Below are 15883 nucleotides of genomic sequence, written 5' to 3'. Positions count from 1 at the left end.
GAACCCGAGATGAAATTGAACTGATGAGATAAGCAATTAAATCTGTCCTCCTACTTTTAAAAATAACTTTTTTTATGATCTCATGGTTTTATTTTATGTATAAACATTTACAAAGTAGATTTCATGTTTTATTGTCTCTGCTCAATTGCAGTCTCCAAAGCATCTCAGATGGAAATTATATGAACCATTGACCTTTTTATCTATCATCCCTTGCAGTCATAAGTCTGGATATCTGCTTAGGAAAGTGTTTTATAGCTGTAACTTGTTATCAGTGAGGGATGCTATAGCCCACTGGGTCCTGACTTGAGAAAAACTGCCAGTTGCATAGTTGGATATTAACTCTTTCAGGCAGGGAGAAAAAAAGGAGCACAGCATAGGTGTCTGTGTTCTTGCCACTGTAAATACACCTCTATCTTATCACGTCACATGTCATCTCAGGTAAGGTTCACTTTAAGAACAAGTCATGTAGTAGTCAGCACACACTTGTAAAAACACAAGGAATATAGCTTCCATCTAATAGGAACCAGGAAACTTTTGAAACTTTTATGCAAGTATAGCTTTTTTTTTTTACTGCAAACGAGAAAGCATGTGCCTGTTGACAAATAGATAGCAAAGTTCCAATTTAACAAGTCATGACTGTACAGAGTGACTTCCTAAGCACACCATAAACACCACACGCTCCCCTCTCCATGGCTGCTGCTCCTTCTAGTAACTGCTGTGTAATTTTCCACCTTGTGCCAGCTCCTCAGCATCTCTTGTGAAACAGCCATCATAAACTTCACACAAAATCTCCACAGCTTTGTTTTATAACCCCTAAAATAAGAACCAACCTGTACGAATCTGAGTGGCAATCTATAGACGGGCCATTATGAAATAAGAAGGAATGTGAAGATCTTGTGAAATTGGGAAGGAATGTCAGGTATGTTGCACTATTCTGCCATTCTCAGGGATTCTGTCCAAATGGGATCCAATCTAGAAAAATCAAGATCTTCCACAGCTAAGTCACCTGAACTGGCCATGGGGGCCGGCCAATGTGGTGACAGCAGTGAGGCAACCAATCACAACTCAGCACTCGTGTTCTGTTTATACCCCAATTCAAAATGCTAATGTTTCTCTAGTCCTGTATGGCAGATGAGTGGAACAACTTGGTTTATTGGTAAATAAGAGATTATGTCAGATATGACACTTCTGAAGTGTATCAGAACACGAGAGGACTTTACAAACAAATGTTACAGTGAGTTCCCCTAAAGCCCCATACACATTCTCAACAGCGGTCTTTTATGCAGCACAATTATCAAACAACTTTTGTTGTGAATTAAGTTGAAACAACCAGAAAAAGTTGCTTGATATTGTTCAACCAACTGATAAGACTGATAAGACGTCTATCCAACTGCTGGATAGACGGCTTATCAGTCTTATCAGTTGTTACACACACACCTCCAGCTGTTTTTCAAGAGATAATGACCTTTCTCACTTTCAGTTTCATATACACAGCAAAGTCCCCATTATCCGGGAACTCAGGCAACTGGAAGTCTGAACTAACTGTCATGTCTGAGGATATAACGGGCACTGTGCTTTGGGTTGTTTTTTGGGGGGAGGAGGGGTGGTTGCAGGGCATAAAATGCCTATCGAGTTTCTGTGCGACATCTTCTAATCTTCCTGTAGCACCTAGTGGCTTCAGGTGACACGCCGGGAAGCCATACACGGAGAACGTCGGAAAGCTGCTAGGAGCTACGGGATGGATAGGAGACACCGCCCGGAGGCTTGGTGAGCATTTCATGCTGTATGGGGGGCAGGGGCGTGGGAGGGTTTGGGCTTTTTCGGACAGTTGCTCAAGCAACCAAAAAGCACATGGGGGTTCTTGCTGTTCTTCGTAAGAGCAATGAATGAATGTTGATAGTAGTCACTCAGTGTTTGACCTAGCTGTGTAAACACTTTGCCCCCAAGCTCCCATGAGAGTCCACCCCTTAATCTAAGTACAGACATGGGATAATTGTCACCCTTCAAAAAAAGATCCCTCGGGCGAAATTCAGGGACCGATGCTGTACAGACACATTGCTAGCCTTCTAAGCTAGTGATGCATTCTGTTGCTATGGAGGTGGATGACAATCAGCACCCAACAAGTGGACTCCTGCGGGTGGGGAGTGCAGAAATTAAATTGTGGTCTCCTCTGCTCTGGTCCATAACAATCCTGATGCCTGAGCAGGATTAATCAGGCGGGCAGCCTCCACACTTGATTGTTGGCTCAAGCGGTCACTATCAGCCATATTTCAGCCAACAATTATCTTGTGTGTATGTACGTTTTGGTGTCTTATGTAGTGTCCAATGTGTGTTAAAGGATACCACAACTGAAATGTGACATAATGAGATAGACATGTGTATGTACAGTGCCTAGCACACAGATAACTATGCTGTGTTCCTTTTTTTCTTTCTCTGCCTGAAAGAGTTAAATATCAGGTATGTAAGTGGCTGACTCAGTCCTGACTCAGACAGGAAGTGACTACAGTGTGACCCTCACTGATAAGAAATTCCCATTTTTTACCTCTTTCTTGCTCTCAGAAGCCATTTTCTGCTAGGAAAGTGTTTTATAGTTGGAATTTCTTATCAATGAGGGTCACACTGTAGTCACTTCCTGTCTGAGTCAGGACTGAGTCAGCCACTTACATACCTGATATTTAACTCTTTCAGGCAGAGAAAGAAAAAAAAGGAACACAGCATAGTTATCTGTGTGCTAGGCACTGTACATACACATTGCTATCTCATTATGTCACATTTCAGTTGTGGTATCCTTTAAGGCGCTTACACACGCCGGACATTTTCAAACTATGGGTCGTCAAACCCGCACGCGGAGCGGTTGTTCTGACGGCAGTTGCACATGAGTACAAGCTGTCGTCAGACTGATAAGAGTGGTTTTGACTGATCTGCTCAGCGGATCAGTCTTATCAGTCTGGCAACAGCTTGTACTCACATGCAACTGTCGTCAAAACGACTGTCCCATGGGTGGGTCTGATGATGACTCGTAGTTTGAAAAAGTCCAGCGTGTGTAAGCGCCTTTAGAAGGCTACTTCTTAAAGTGGACCTAAGCTCTTGCACTGGACACAAGGAACACAGAGAGAAATGCACCCTGTTTATTTTTAGAGAGAAGAGTCTGTCTAATACCCTCTCATCTGTTAGTAATTACTAGTGTAATGTGAACTCTCAGCTGTGTCAGCACAGACATTCGGCAGTCCTCCGCAGACAAAGCTAATATGTAAACACAGGATGTTAACCCTTTGTCTGCTTCCATGAAAGCAGGAAGGAGACTGACTGCAGATTTATTGCAGGCGTTCTGTAAGCTGAAACAAAGAAATGTTTTTTTCTTTAAAAGGTATTATGCTGTTGCTTATCTTTTAGAGCAGAGAGAAAGTTCTGAGTTCAGGTCCGCTTTAAGATCTGTTGTTTATAAGTGATAGGCAGTCACCTCAAAGGCCCAGGAGGTTGTATTTACTGTGGGGGTGAATTTGCTTTTGCCCTGGGGCGCCACTGTGACTTGAGACAGTCCTGTTCCCCCAGGAGCAGTAGCGGTAACCCACCAGTAATCTGCTGCACACATAGACATGTGACCATGGCACCCCTGATGCACAAGAATTCCCAGCCAGATAAATATCTCTTCCTCCATACCAAACACAGTTAAGACTTGTTCTTTATTAGATGGTCATCTGGATAAATTTCTCAGCCAGCGTGACTCTGCTCGGAGGCCCAGCGCTGCTCCATTCATCTTCTTTACTTCAATTTATTTCCCAGCATGAAGCTATCAACACTCCCAGCATGCTCTGCTGCTCCGGAAACCTTGGCCAGAGAGATGTGTAAGCGGCCTAATTAATAATACAGCAGATAGGGCATGGAAATTCTGCACTCATCAGCTTTATCCTGGTTTATAGTAAATTTAATAACTGGAGTGGAAACCTGCCGACTTGGTGATTTGCTTTACGGCAGAGACATTAATCAAACGGGTCACTTTGAGGTTATCTATCAAGGAAAGCGCATATATTTATGTTACTAGATTACGGTAGTTGCACCAGAGCCTGCGAAGAAACAGCTCAGCTAAGGACTATTTAATGGGAAATGATTGCGTGGCGAAAGCTCTGTATGTGTTTATAAAGTACAGTACTGCCTTCTTAAACATAAACCTGATTGCAGGTTATCACTTCAAGCACATGCCCAAAAGGCAAGTCCCATAATGCATCTGTACAGCTGGAGTCATTCTTAATCTATGTGCACTTGCATTTCCACTATGCATGGTCAATGTTGTACTGTATATTTATTGGGTGCTTTTTATCTGTTTATTTTTCATACTTAAAGAGGAGCTGTCAGCCATACTTTCTCAGAAAAAAACCCCACATATATAGGTAGATAAATACTTGCTCTACTTACATAACATATGTATTGCACTGTCCACATTTTGATTTTAGTGATTTTTCTATTGTAAAAAAAAGAGAAAATCCTTCTTAGGATTTTCCATTTTGTCTGTGTCAAGCTAATCCTGACATCATTTCCTCCTTTACTCGGTCTGTGTATCATTGCCCGCCCCCTCCCAGTCTTCAGACACTCCCACCCAGGTCTGCACTAGTAGAAATTGCATTGAGAAATATTGGCCATTCAGAGAGGAACAGAGGTGTGGGAGGGAAATACAGGAGGGAAAGAGGCTTCAGCCAATCAAGCTGCATTAGTTATGTCTGAGGGAAAAGTAAAGAAGAAAAAAGAAAACCCAGCATGCCCTGCAACTTCTTTTATGCGGCAGATGTACCAAATAAGAGCCAGGGAAACTGAGGAATTATGTTTTATGGAGAAGAAAAATAAGAGTGATTTTTAACTTTTAACTTTAATCCAAAATTTTTAACTTTTGGATTGTCTGGTCGTTAGCATCCTTGTTACTTACTTTACCAGATAAAAATAAAGAATTGATTTTTGATTTTATGCCTGACAGATACTCTTTAAGCCCCGGACACCCTTGCAATACTGATCACCAGATTTCCAGATCACCTTGCTCTGCATCTAATACGGCTCATAAAACAGCTGTTGCCATCAGGATCTTCACACCCATAACATGTGTAGCCACAAAAATAGCTGATCTGGAGTATCAGAGAATGGGAAAGCTAGTTGTATGCGCCCCCCCCCCACCCACACACACACACACACAAATGCACACCTCTGGGCCCCCCTGCAGTCGCTCCCCCCTGACAGCTCCCTTCTAGTTACGCCCCTGGTAGATGTGCTCACAATAAAGTATCTGCCTAAATGAGGTACATTACATATCCTAACAGGGGCGCCTGTACATGTTTGGAATATCACCCAAAACAATCTTAAATGATTGTTAAAGTAACTAAAGGGGCCTTTACACTCCAGTCCTTCAAATTTTTTAAATCATACAACCAAACCATGTACCAACGTTCTCTTCTGAAGATAAGCCCAAGAAGGGTTGGCCCTATATTGCTCTAGAGCAGTGATGGCTAACCTTGGCACTCCAGCTGTGGTGGAGCTACTACAAGTCCCATGAGGCATTGCAATACTCTGACAGCTCTAAGCATAACTCGGGGAAGCATGATGGGATTTGTAGTTTTGTCACAGCTGGAGTGCCAAGGTTAGCCATCACTGCTCTAGAGTTTTTATAATGGTTTCTTATGGTCCTGCAACCCACAACAAGCCTCGCTTACTACACAACACCAAATCAGGCTCCACCTCCATTTTGAGAGGTTAGGAGCAGGGGCGTAACTATAACTTGGTAGTAAAACTGACGGCCAGGCCCTCATGCAAAACCCTAGCCATATTGCAGTACATCCATTTCTTCCCAAAGCAAAGCATGGCAGCAGAGCGTCATACGTTACTTGCTACTAGCGGAGCATGCCATGCAGTCTATTTACTTGTAACTCCTCATGCTTGTCACATGACATGCAGAGATGGGAGCTGCAAGGACAGTGCGGTTACAGTGAAGAGAGGAGTAACACTGCACTCATTCGCAACAGCGAACGCGTTTACAACACGATCACCACGCGTTAGGCGCCCAGTGATAAGCGTGTCACCCTAACTAACCAATGAAACACAAACACGAAATAGAGAACGCGAACGCTTGTTAAACGGTTACTTCACCGAGCCTACAGCAAGTGTTCGTAGCAGACAAGACAGACAGATGGGGCTACCAGTAGCAACCGCTGCTCTGGCTAGCACCCCTAAGGCAGAACACAGAAGGAACCACCGCTTCTACCGCTAGAGTGGATGCGATCCAGACAGACAAACAGATGGGGCTACCAGTAGCAACCGCTGCTCTGGTTAGCACCCCTAAGGCAGAATACAGAAGGAAGCACTGAAACTACCACTAGGGCTAATGCAATCCAGACAAATGGAGCAGCCAGTAGCCACCACAGCTCTGGCCTACACTCCCAGACAGACAGAACGATTTCCTGTCGACCGCCGCTGGCGACAAGACAATCGAGACAGAGAGACAGAACAAGGCAATACAGATAATCCAACCTGACTGCACTAGAAGGGATGCCTAGTGCAGTCCCAAGGAATTACTCTAAGATAATCTTAGCAAACAATAGCAAGGCTGACACTCCAGGAGAGTTTAGCAGGAACAAACCATCATGACCAGCAAGGGATTCTGGGAGCAAAAGGTATTTATACTGCAAGCCATCAAAGGAGGCAGCTAGCCAATTTGCATGACAAGTGTATGCAAATTCCTCAGCAGAGCAACTCTGAAACTTGCAAAGCGAAGACAGGTCTCTTTTCCAGAGACCTGTAGCATTCAGACCTAAAGAATGGTCTAACAGCTGTCTGCCCGTGCAGACAGCTGAGCAGATCATTACACTGTATATTTAATACAATTGGAATACTCTAAGAAGCCTTTACTGCAGCCATATACTGTATAAGTCACTTGCTTCTTGGTTTTCCTATCTATGAAATTTAAATAGGCTCAAGGGCAGAGCTGGGACAAGGTCCTCCAGCACGCAAGGCTGAGACACCAAAGTGCACCCCTCCATCCCTCCCACCCCAATCATCACACACTGATTGCTATTAGACTAAGAGGTGCCCTAACTCCCCCAACACCTTAATCTCTTGTTATTTGGCTTGCAGTCACTACCATGAACCCCTTTTCTTATTTCTCTCTGTTTCAAACACAATAGGGGAATGATAGCTAAGTGAGATGTGCGCTCCCTCCTACACTGCGCCCTGAGGCTGGAGCCTCTCTCACCTCTGCCTCGGCCCAACCCTGCTCAAGGGATCCAAGCAGATTTCTTTTTCTGCAGTTAGTCCTGTTTTTTAATAGCTGTAGGGGCTGTCATTTCCCCCCTCCTGTTCCCTCTGCCCTTATTTATCCAGGGAAAGGTGTGAATTTAATCAAGTAGGACTCTCTAAACTCTTTTAAGTATAAGGTCTTATCTTCCCAGTCCCGCCCAGCTAATGAAAGCTTTTGTTTGCTCATTGCTTCTGCTAAGTACAACAATCCTTATCTGCCTGCTCTTTCTGCAGATGGCAAGCTGTGGAAGTAAAGAAATAAATGCCTCTAACAAACATTTAAATGTAAAAAGGTAGTATGGATTTTTTTTAGTAAAGAGCCACATTGTTAGTATGCATTTTTTATGTGCTATTAAAATGCCCTGGGTGCTAAATATGGTGCTCGGTTCACTTTAAGGGTGAAATACTCCCATTTCTAATAGATTTTATTTATGTACTTGTGTTAGTCCCGGACAGTGGGGGCATGCTTGGTGACTCCATTCTCAGCTTCCCAGGCTACAATCTGTCTAGTAACAGACGCCTTGTCACTACTGTATATAGTTAAATTGCGTCAGTCACACGTCTCCCGCCGCCTGACTCTTCCAGGTTTGGGTACCTGGGTCTCTAATGTGTTCTCTTGAAGACTACATTATTTTTCCTCACAACTTTCCTGAGCGTTAATGAAGTGTTGTAAGAATATTTAAAAGTTATCAGCACCAATACTTCTGAATAATCTTCAGACCCTGTCCCTAGTCAGTATTTTCTGCCTTGTGCCTGGAAATTAAGTTACATTCACACTCTGGATTAAACTCAGCCAAGGCAGCCGGTAAGGACCATCTTGGCCAAGAATATTGTGTATGTGCAGAAGCTACAAGCACGTTGTTTACCTCTTCACCCTACCTGCTGGAAGCCACTCCATTGCACGTCGCTCATCTTCCCTCCTTCCCACTCCATTGCAATAGATACGTGCTGACTTCTATGATAGCAAGAAAAGTTATACAGAGAACCTGATCCACTTGTATAAAAATACAGTGTTATACTTCAAAGAGAAGCATAAAAACATGACTTTTACTATAAACATTTTTTTTAAAATGCCTGCATATATAGGCATACAATTACTATTCTGGGAGAGGGATAAAGTAAAAAAAATTGCACAGACCATAAGTTGCTCGTTATTAGCTTGCATATGTTGTATGTCTATCCCTTTTACCCAGTCTGAGTTGAACTAATTACTAACACACCACCCCGCCATAACCCAACATGTTTCACCCATAAAAGAAAGGGGCTTCATCAGGGGTAAATACAAAGTGCAAACAGTGCTTTGCAATGCTATTACATAAAAGTGCAACATCATAGAAAATAACAAATGTGCATCATAGCCTCATCTGCATCATAGTCTCACAGCTACCATGTTTCCCTGAAAATAAGACACTGTCTTATATTAATTTTTGCTCCAAAAGATGTGCTAGGGCTTATTTTCAGAGGATGTCTTATTTTTGGGGGAAACACTGGTAGTTTTCTTATACAAAATGTATATACTGCATGCCATGCTGAAACACAAGCAGCATGCACAAAGTTTGTGGTTTGCAGATATTGGCTCTCTCTTCCAAGAAATTGATTCTGTTGATCATGTGGGTAAGAGTCTATTTCTTGCAGGCAGAGAACTCTGTCGGGCTCCCCAGAGCTATGATAGGATAAGCTGTGTGTCCTGGGAAGAGGTGAAGTGCTGCTGATGCTTATCACAACAGATCAGGAGGGCTGGCTCCAACCAAAACACAAATTGCCTGACACACATATACAGGACTGTAAAACTCACATTATGCTGCTGCTCTCCTGTATCCAGGCTTTGTATTGAGCGTGACTTGCTGGTGTCATGTGGGCTGCTGCTAGGGCTTACATTTGGGGGAGGGCTTATATTTCAAGCATGCTAGGAATTCCTGCTAAGGCTTATTTTCAGGGGATGTCTTACTTTAGGGGAAACACGGTATCTGTACAGCCGCTCTACCTTAGGCCATTCCCCCTTTAACCTAAGGTCAAATTGCACTCCTTACTAGATAAATAAAAAACACACTGCCTCTAGGAATGAATATTGTATACTACCCCACCACTTGTTTCCCTCTCCATTCCTTTAGATTGTAAGCCCGCAAGGGCAGGACTCTCTCACCATTTTGTGTCTTAGAATGTATTATACATTTTATTAATCTTGTTGCTCTAGTCACTGTAATTACCAATTCTGTGTTTTGTACCACGTCTGTATTGTGTAACAATTCTGTATTTTGTATATTGGTGTATACCAATCACTGTATTATTATGTACCCCATGTTGGTTTCTTACTTTGTACAGTGCCATGGAATATGTTGGCCCTTTACAAATGAATAATTAATAATAAAGCATTGTGGATTTTTTCTTCTTGAATTCAGCACCTGACCTTCTGTCCTATGAGATGAGTCAAAGTCTGGTGCAGCCCTTGGTGTAGTGTAGTGAACTCAGCAACACACAAATCACCACTTCTTCTCTCTACCATATAGTGCTCTTGGTGATAGGAAGGGGAGGGCACTCCATCTAGCATCTTGGCAGCCAAAGATTATTGACTTGAGAATTATTGAGATAAGAGCACCTTTAAAGCTTGGAGATTGGCTGATGAGGGCCAATGTTGCCTTTTTATTACAGTCTTTTTTTTTAAGACAGTACAATACTTGAGAGGAGGCAGTGATTTGGAGTTAGTCTGTGTGTAATTCTGCAGTGAGAAGCACCTGCTATTGGTGAACACACACTAAACAGATTGTCTCTGATCTCTGCAGAGTGACAGCTGGTGGATTACAGTGAGTATAGCGGACTAATAAAATACTCTTTATACAACTTTACAACTACCAAGCAAAAGATAAAAATACTAATCTGATCTAATTCTTGCTTTGCTGTTATAAAATTATTTCCTTACTTTGTAGGGATGTTTCCTTTTATTCTGTTTTTTATCTAGTTTATGCCTGCTTTGTACTGTTTACATAGTTTTTCTGTTTTTTGTTTTTTTTGGCCATATTTTTTCTTTTTTTTCCTGCTAGTTTAGAATACAGCGTTGTAAAATGTAATTAATTTAATTCATTTAGTAAAGATAAAGATAGGGGGATTAAGTTCAGTTCTCTTTCATAAGGTTAATTAGTAATTAGTGTAATAAAACGGGAACTGTTTTCTAATTATTAAATGCACATAAACAACATTTTTTATTTTGCCTCAGTTTGCATCAGCTTGACTATTATTTAGATTTGGGAAGTTTGTTCAGTGGAAATATATATATATATACAGTACATATTATTGTTAACAGTTTCCAAAAATATAATGCTATTATTCCAATTCTATCTATCTATCTATCTATCTATCTATCTATCTATCTATCTATCTATCTATCTATCTATCTATCGAGAATACTATGCGAAATATTGTCTTATATTTTACAATCTGCTATACAGTCTGTGCAATCATACCAAAATGGTATATTCTGAGGGTCATACAGGTGATGTAGGATTTGAATAGAGGTCCTGTTCACAGTACTGCGTTGTAACTGATTGCATTACTCTAACTGTATTAAAGCCTATGTCCAGTTACCTTTGCAGTTGCACTCATTATAATGTGTGCGTTATGCAACGGACTGCTGTGAATGCAGCCTTAGGCTCACAGTGCTCCATTGCGTTGCGTCATGACGGAGTTTTTTAACTGAGGAAATCGCACAGCAATGAACAGTCAATGCGATGTTCACAGTGCATGCGGTGCGATACATGTCAACGGGGTATGAAGAAATAACGCAGATCATGCTTTATGCAAATTATGCGTTGACGCATTCAATGTTAGTCTATGGTAATGCTCGCATGTTTGAGTTTTTGCACTGCGTCTCACTACGTTGTAGCCATTGCACATGCGCACATCTGTTTTTTAAAAGGCGGGGCTTTATACTCTCAAATGTGTGACACAAACGTTGCACACCTATGATGCAATTTTCATTCCTATGCCTCCGTTACCGTTACATCCCATGCCACTGCAACCACATTACTTGCTACTTTGCATTGCGTTTTATCTGCGTTGTGTAGCAATGCAACGCGCGTTGGCACTGTGGCCTTAGGCTAGGTTCACTGTGGTCAGTTGCATAATGCATGCGTTACAACGGGTGTGAACTGCAAGGGAGACTGGGCATAGACTTTAATACAAAGCCTGCTTGCAGCAAGTTAGAACAACGCAATCCGTTACAACGCAGTACAGTGAACAGGTCCATAGAATTGTATGGGCAGTAAGTTGACATGTAGAATTATTCTGCAACGTAACTGAGCACTGTGAATGCAGCCTTAATGTTAACACCTGCGTTTAGCGGTAGCACACTGCATAGTGCAGGAGTGTTATGATAAGGCAACCCATTATACCGCCATGCTCTCCCTACACAGTGGCCATTACACTGCACCATAACGCACCATTGTAAACATGGTCTAACTGCAGAAGACCTAGAGGAGGTGGAATGCACCTCATTACTGATGTCTGTAGCTTCAACTGAAAGTGATGCAGCCAAATCTCCAGTTTATTTATATTGTAAGAACTTTTAGTCTGTTACATAAGAAGCCTGCCACTAGAGCCCAGCTGGGTTTTTACAATGGATAGAGTTGGAGATGGTTATAATTACAGCTGGGTTTGTACATGCCAGGTAAAATCAATAAAGCAGATTTAATATTTTATTGATCAGAGCACCCTTTTAAATTATCAAAGTATAAGTAATGTAAGAGCTCATTTGAAATCTTTCACAGACCACAAGGATTCTTATTTCATAATGTAAGGCTGGATTCACAGTGGTTCGTTGCATAACGCATGCATTATAATGACTGGGAACTGCAATGGAGACAGAACATAGACTTTAATACAAAGCCTACATGCAGCGAGTTAGAATAACATGATCTGTTGCAACGCAGCACTGTGAACAGGCCCATACAGTTGTACGGGCAGTGAGTTGACATGCAGGATTATCCTGCAACACAACTGAGTGAGCACTATGAACTAGCCCTAAGTCATGGTGGTCTGCTCTCACTAGTGTGATGGGATTCTTGTGGAATTGCAAACTCTCCGCATGCTGGATTTCTGGTGCGATTGCATTGCTGTCCCATGCAGCACAACTGAATTGCGATTTTGCAATGGCACCAGAAATCGCACAGGAAAAATGAGTGGGTTGCGCATTTACATTTTGCAATTTGTAATTGAAACTCTCCCTAGCACGTTAATGGCTTTGCTAATCCTTTGATGGCATTTATTTGCGTACCATAAGATCACACCTTATCTGCCCATGAAACGTGCACACAGGCAGATTTGTGTTTTAAGCCTCGTTGGATGCGCTGGGCTGCTGCCCTGAGTCTGACACATAATCACTGCACTCTGCTCTCTTACATAAGCAGGGGTAAATTTCACTTGACTTTTCAAAAGATTACTTTCAACTTTTTTTTTATTATATGCTAATAAAGAGCAGTGCAGGTGGAAGCCTGATGCTGGAAGTGCAGCAGAAATTTAGCAAGCTGCAACTAGAGTCCAAAAAGCAGCATCAATACCTCACATTACGATGCTACAAGCACTACATGGGGTGCCCACTTACTATCAGATATGAGTTCAAACCCACCTCTGTCAGTTGCGTTGCTCTGATCTTTGCCTGACACATTGGAAAATGAACTTCTGATTGGGTTTTCAAGATTCAGGCTAAGTTCACAGTGGGGCATTATGGAGCGTTGTTAGGGAGGCAGTGCAACGATGCATTGCAATGATAAGTCTATGCAACGTTCACAGTGAAATGTTAGCGTTGCGGTGTAGCCTGTTGCGTTATGGTAATGCACTGCTGCAGTGAGTTACTGCTAAACGCACACGTTAACAGATACAGAGAAGCAGCATACTTTTCATTGTCTGTATGCTTCACCCTACCTCACTGTATGCGACGTAACGCAGCCGTAATGTGTGGTACGACTTTTTTGTTCTGTTGCTTTGTGTTCCTGTTAATTTTGATAAGTGTGGTCTCATTTTAAAGGCGTTCCATGAGATCATTTAAAGATCGGGTACAAAAAAGAGGGCAACCTCTTTTTTGTATTTGTATTTGAGTTTGACTTTTTGAAATCTCTTTCATTTAAAGATCGGGCACAATGGAAATGCAAGCAACAGGGATTGTAGAAAGCATTGTCCCCCTCCTTGCCCACCGTTCAGGCGATCCCCATAGCAACAGAAACATCTGTATATTGTTTGTTCCCTGCAATGCCACCCGGAGGATTGAGCTTGATCCTGATGGGTGACACAGATACATGTACACTTACAGGGGAGTAACTACAGGGGAGCACCCCTGCGACTGCAGGGGGCCCAGAGCTGTAAGGGGACCCCAACTAGTACTTCACTCCCTGTGATAAAGAGGTCCATCCTCCAGATCAAATGTTTTTGTGGCTATACTTGTTATGGGTGTGAAAAATATAAGGTCCACACTTGTTTTGTGACCCTTGTGAGATGGGCCCCAGGTTGTGAAGATCATCAGGGATGGGCAAGGGAAAGGGCATAAACTCTGGGGGGCCCCATCAAAATTTTGCTGGGGGCCCCCATGAATTGTAGTTATGCCACTGTACTCTTACCTTGATTTGCAAGTTTATCAATGCCACTGTTTACATTACAAACATTAGTTGTTGGCAGTCGCTACTCTGTACACTTTATCACAGAGGCGTATCCAGAGGGGTACAGACATGGCTTGTGCCATGGGCGCTACAGCACATGGGCACCATGCCTACCCCTGTGCTGCACTGCCATGCCTGCCCCTGTGCTGCATTGCCATGCCTGCCCCTATGCTGCACTGCCATGCCTGCCTCTGTGCTGCGCTGCCATGCCTGCCCCTGTGCTGCGCTGCCATGCTTGCCCCTGTGCTGCGCTGCCATGCCTGCCCCTGTGCTGCACTGCCATGCCTGCCCCTGTGCTGCGCTGCCATGCCTGCCCCTGTGTTGTGCTGCCATGCCTGCCCCTGTGCTGCATTGCCATGCCTGCCCCTATGCTGCACTGCCATGCCTGCCCCTGTGCTGCATTGCCATGCCCCCCCTGTGCTGCACTGCCATGCCTGCCTCTGTGCTGCGCTGCCATGCCTGCCCCTGTGCTCCGCTGCGCTGCCATGCTTGCCCCTGTGCTGCGCTGCCATGCCTGCCCCTGTGTTGCGCTGCCATGCCTGCTCCTGTGCTGCACTGCCATGCCTGCCCCTGTGCTGCACTGCCATGCCTGCCCCCGTGCTGCACTGCCATGCCTGCCCCTGTGCTGCACTGCCATGCCTGCCCCCGTGCTGCACTGCCATGCCTGCCCCCGTGCTGCACTGCCATGCCTGCCCCTGCGCTGCACTGCCATGCCTGCCCCATCACCTAGACCTCAGATCAGATTAATTCTGTTATCTGGGCAACATGACTACCTATCAGTAGTTTGATAGAGGCATACTCTAATAATGAGTGTACAGAGTCAAAGTCTGTACAGTAAATAAGGCCCTAAATGTCAATAAGTCTGTTCTGGAAGGAGAACAAAGTAGCCTGGAACTGATAAACAATTAAAAGTTGCTGGCAATTTAATATAAACATATCACGCATGACTGCACTCCAGACTGTATAGAAGGAGTACATTCAAGTCTTTGAACTCTCAGCAGATGATTGGGCATAAACAGGTGTCATCAGACCGAGAAAGAAAATGATGGTAATTTGCAGAGTATAGTGGAGACTTAGAGACATCCTTTTATGTAATATAGATAATTGTACACAACATACATTAGAGGAAGAGCAAACGCTGAGAATGATGGACATTAGGGTTTCATGTTATTAATATAATCACTGCCTGCGTGTTATTCACATATAAACGATCCCCCGAAGATACCTGAGTCGTATAAACTGATAACATGACCATGAAGTGAAGAATCTGAGGTTCCCTTCAGTGGAAAGAGCAAGTCTAAGGCTTGGTACTCACTTTTAATTTTTATTGACCAATGGTTGGCCAATTTTACCACCTCCATATACAGTAGTCCACAGATGTTGAATACTATGAGTAGATTGTGTAGGCAATCACTACATGGAGGTGGTAACATTGGTCATTGATTTGCCCATAGAAATTGAAGGTGTGTACCAGGCATAATTTCTAGTAGTCCCGGAAACTGCGGCAAATGTACTAAAGTAAAGTCAATGGGAGTAAAGGCAGGTGAGCTTCTGGGCAGTGAATCAATCTATCCCATGAAAGGACCAATAAGTTGGTGTGAAAGGTCAAACTCAAAGGCTCAGCGGACAATGCACTGTAGGGATGGTCGGAAATGCTGATTTATGCCGATTACTGATACCGTGACATACCAACCACCGTAATCCGATTTCCGTCTTTCCAAAACTTCTGAATAGTTACTCTATTCTATATTCTATTCTATAGTCTACTCTATAGTTACTCAGAAGCATTGGACCAATCAGTAAATGCAGAATTGCAGAAATCAGATTGCTGTGGTCAATATAGACCAATCACTAGACTCGAATACTACGGAGTATTTTTCAAGACTTCTGATTGGCCTGAAATTTCCGTGTTTTTCAGATTTTTTGCGGTAAATCAACTGCATTCTCTGATTGGTCCAATACTACCGAGT

General features: G+C 43.2%; 1 protein-coding gene across 2 annotated transcripts in view; it reads left to right on the top strand.

The window, feature by feature from the left end:
* The window catches only part of AQP8 (aquaporin 8), a 142157-nt gene that overhangs the window by 101178 nt on the left and 25096 nt on the right, over positions 1-15883 (top strand). Inside the window, exon 1 of one of the 2 annotated variants that reach the window (XM_068244286.1) lies at positions 9988-10073. The exons of the other annotated variant lie outside the window; for it this stretch is intronic. The gene's annotated coding sequence lies outside the window, so the exon portion shown is untranslated. Of the gene's footprint in view, positions 1-9987; positions 10074-15883 lie in introns of those variants that run through there. 2 annotated transcript variants of the gene reach the window in all.

This window comes from Hyperolius riggenbachi, chromosome 7 (assembly GCF_040937935.1).
Source record: "Hyperolius riggenbachi isolate aHypRig1 chromosome 7, aHypRig1.pri, whole genome shotgun sequence".
Classification (NCBI taxonomy): domain Eukaryota; kingdom Metazoa; phylum Chordata; class Amphibia; order Anura; family Hyperoliidae; genus Hyperolius; species Hyperolius riggenbachi.
This window is presented reverse-complemented; position numbering and strand designations above follow the sequence as displayed.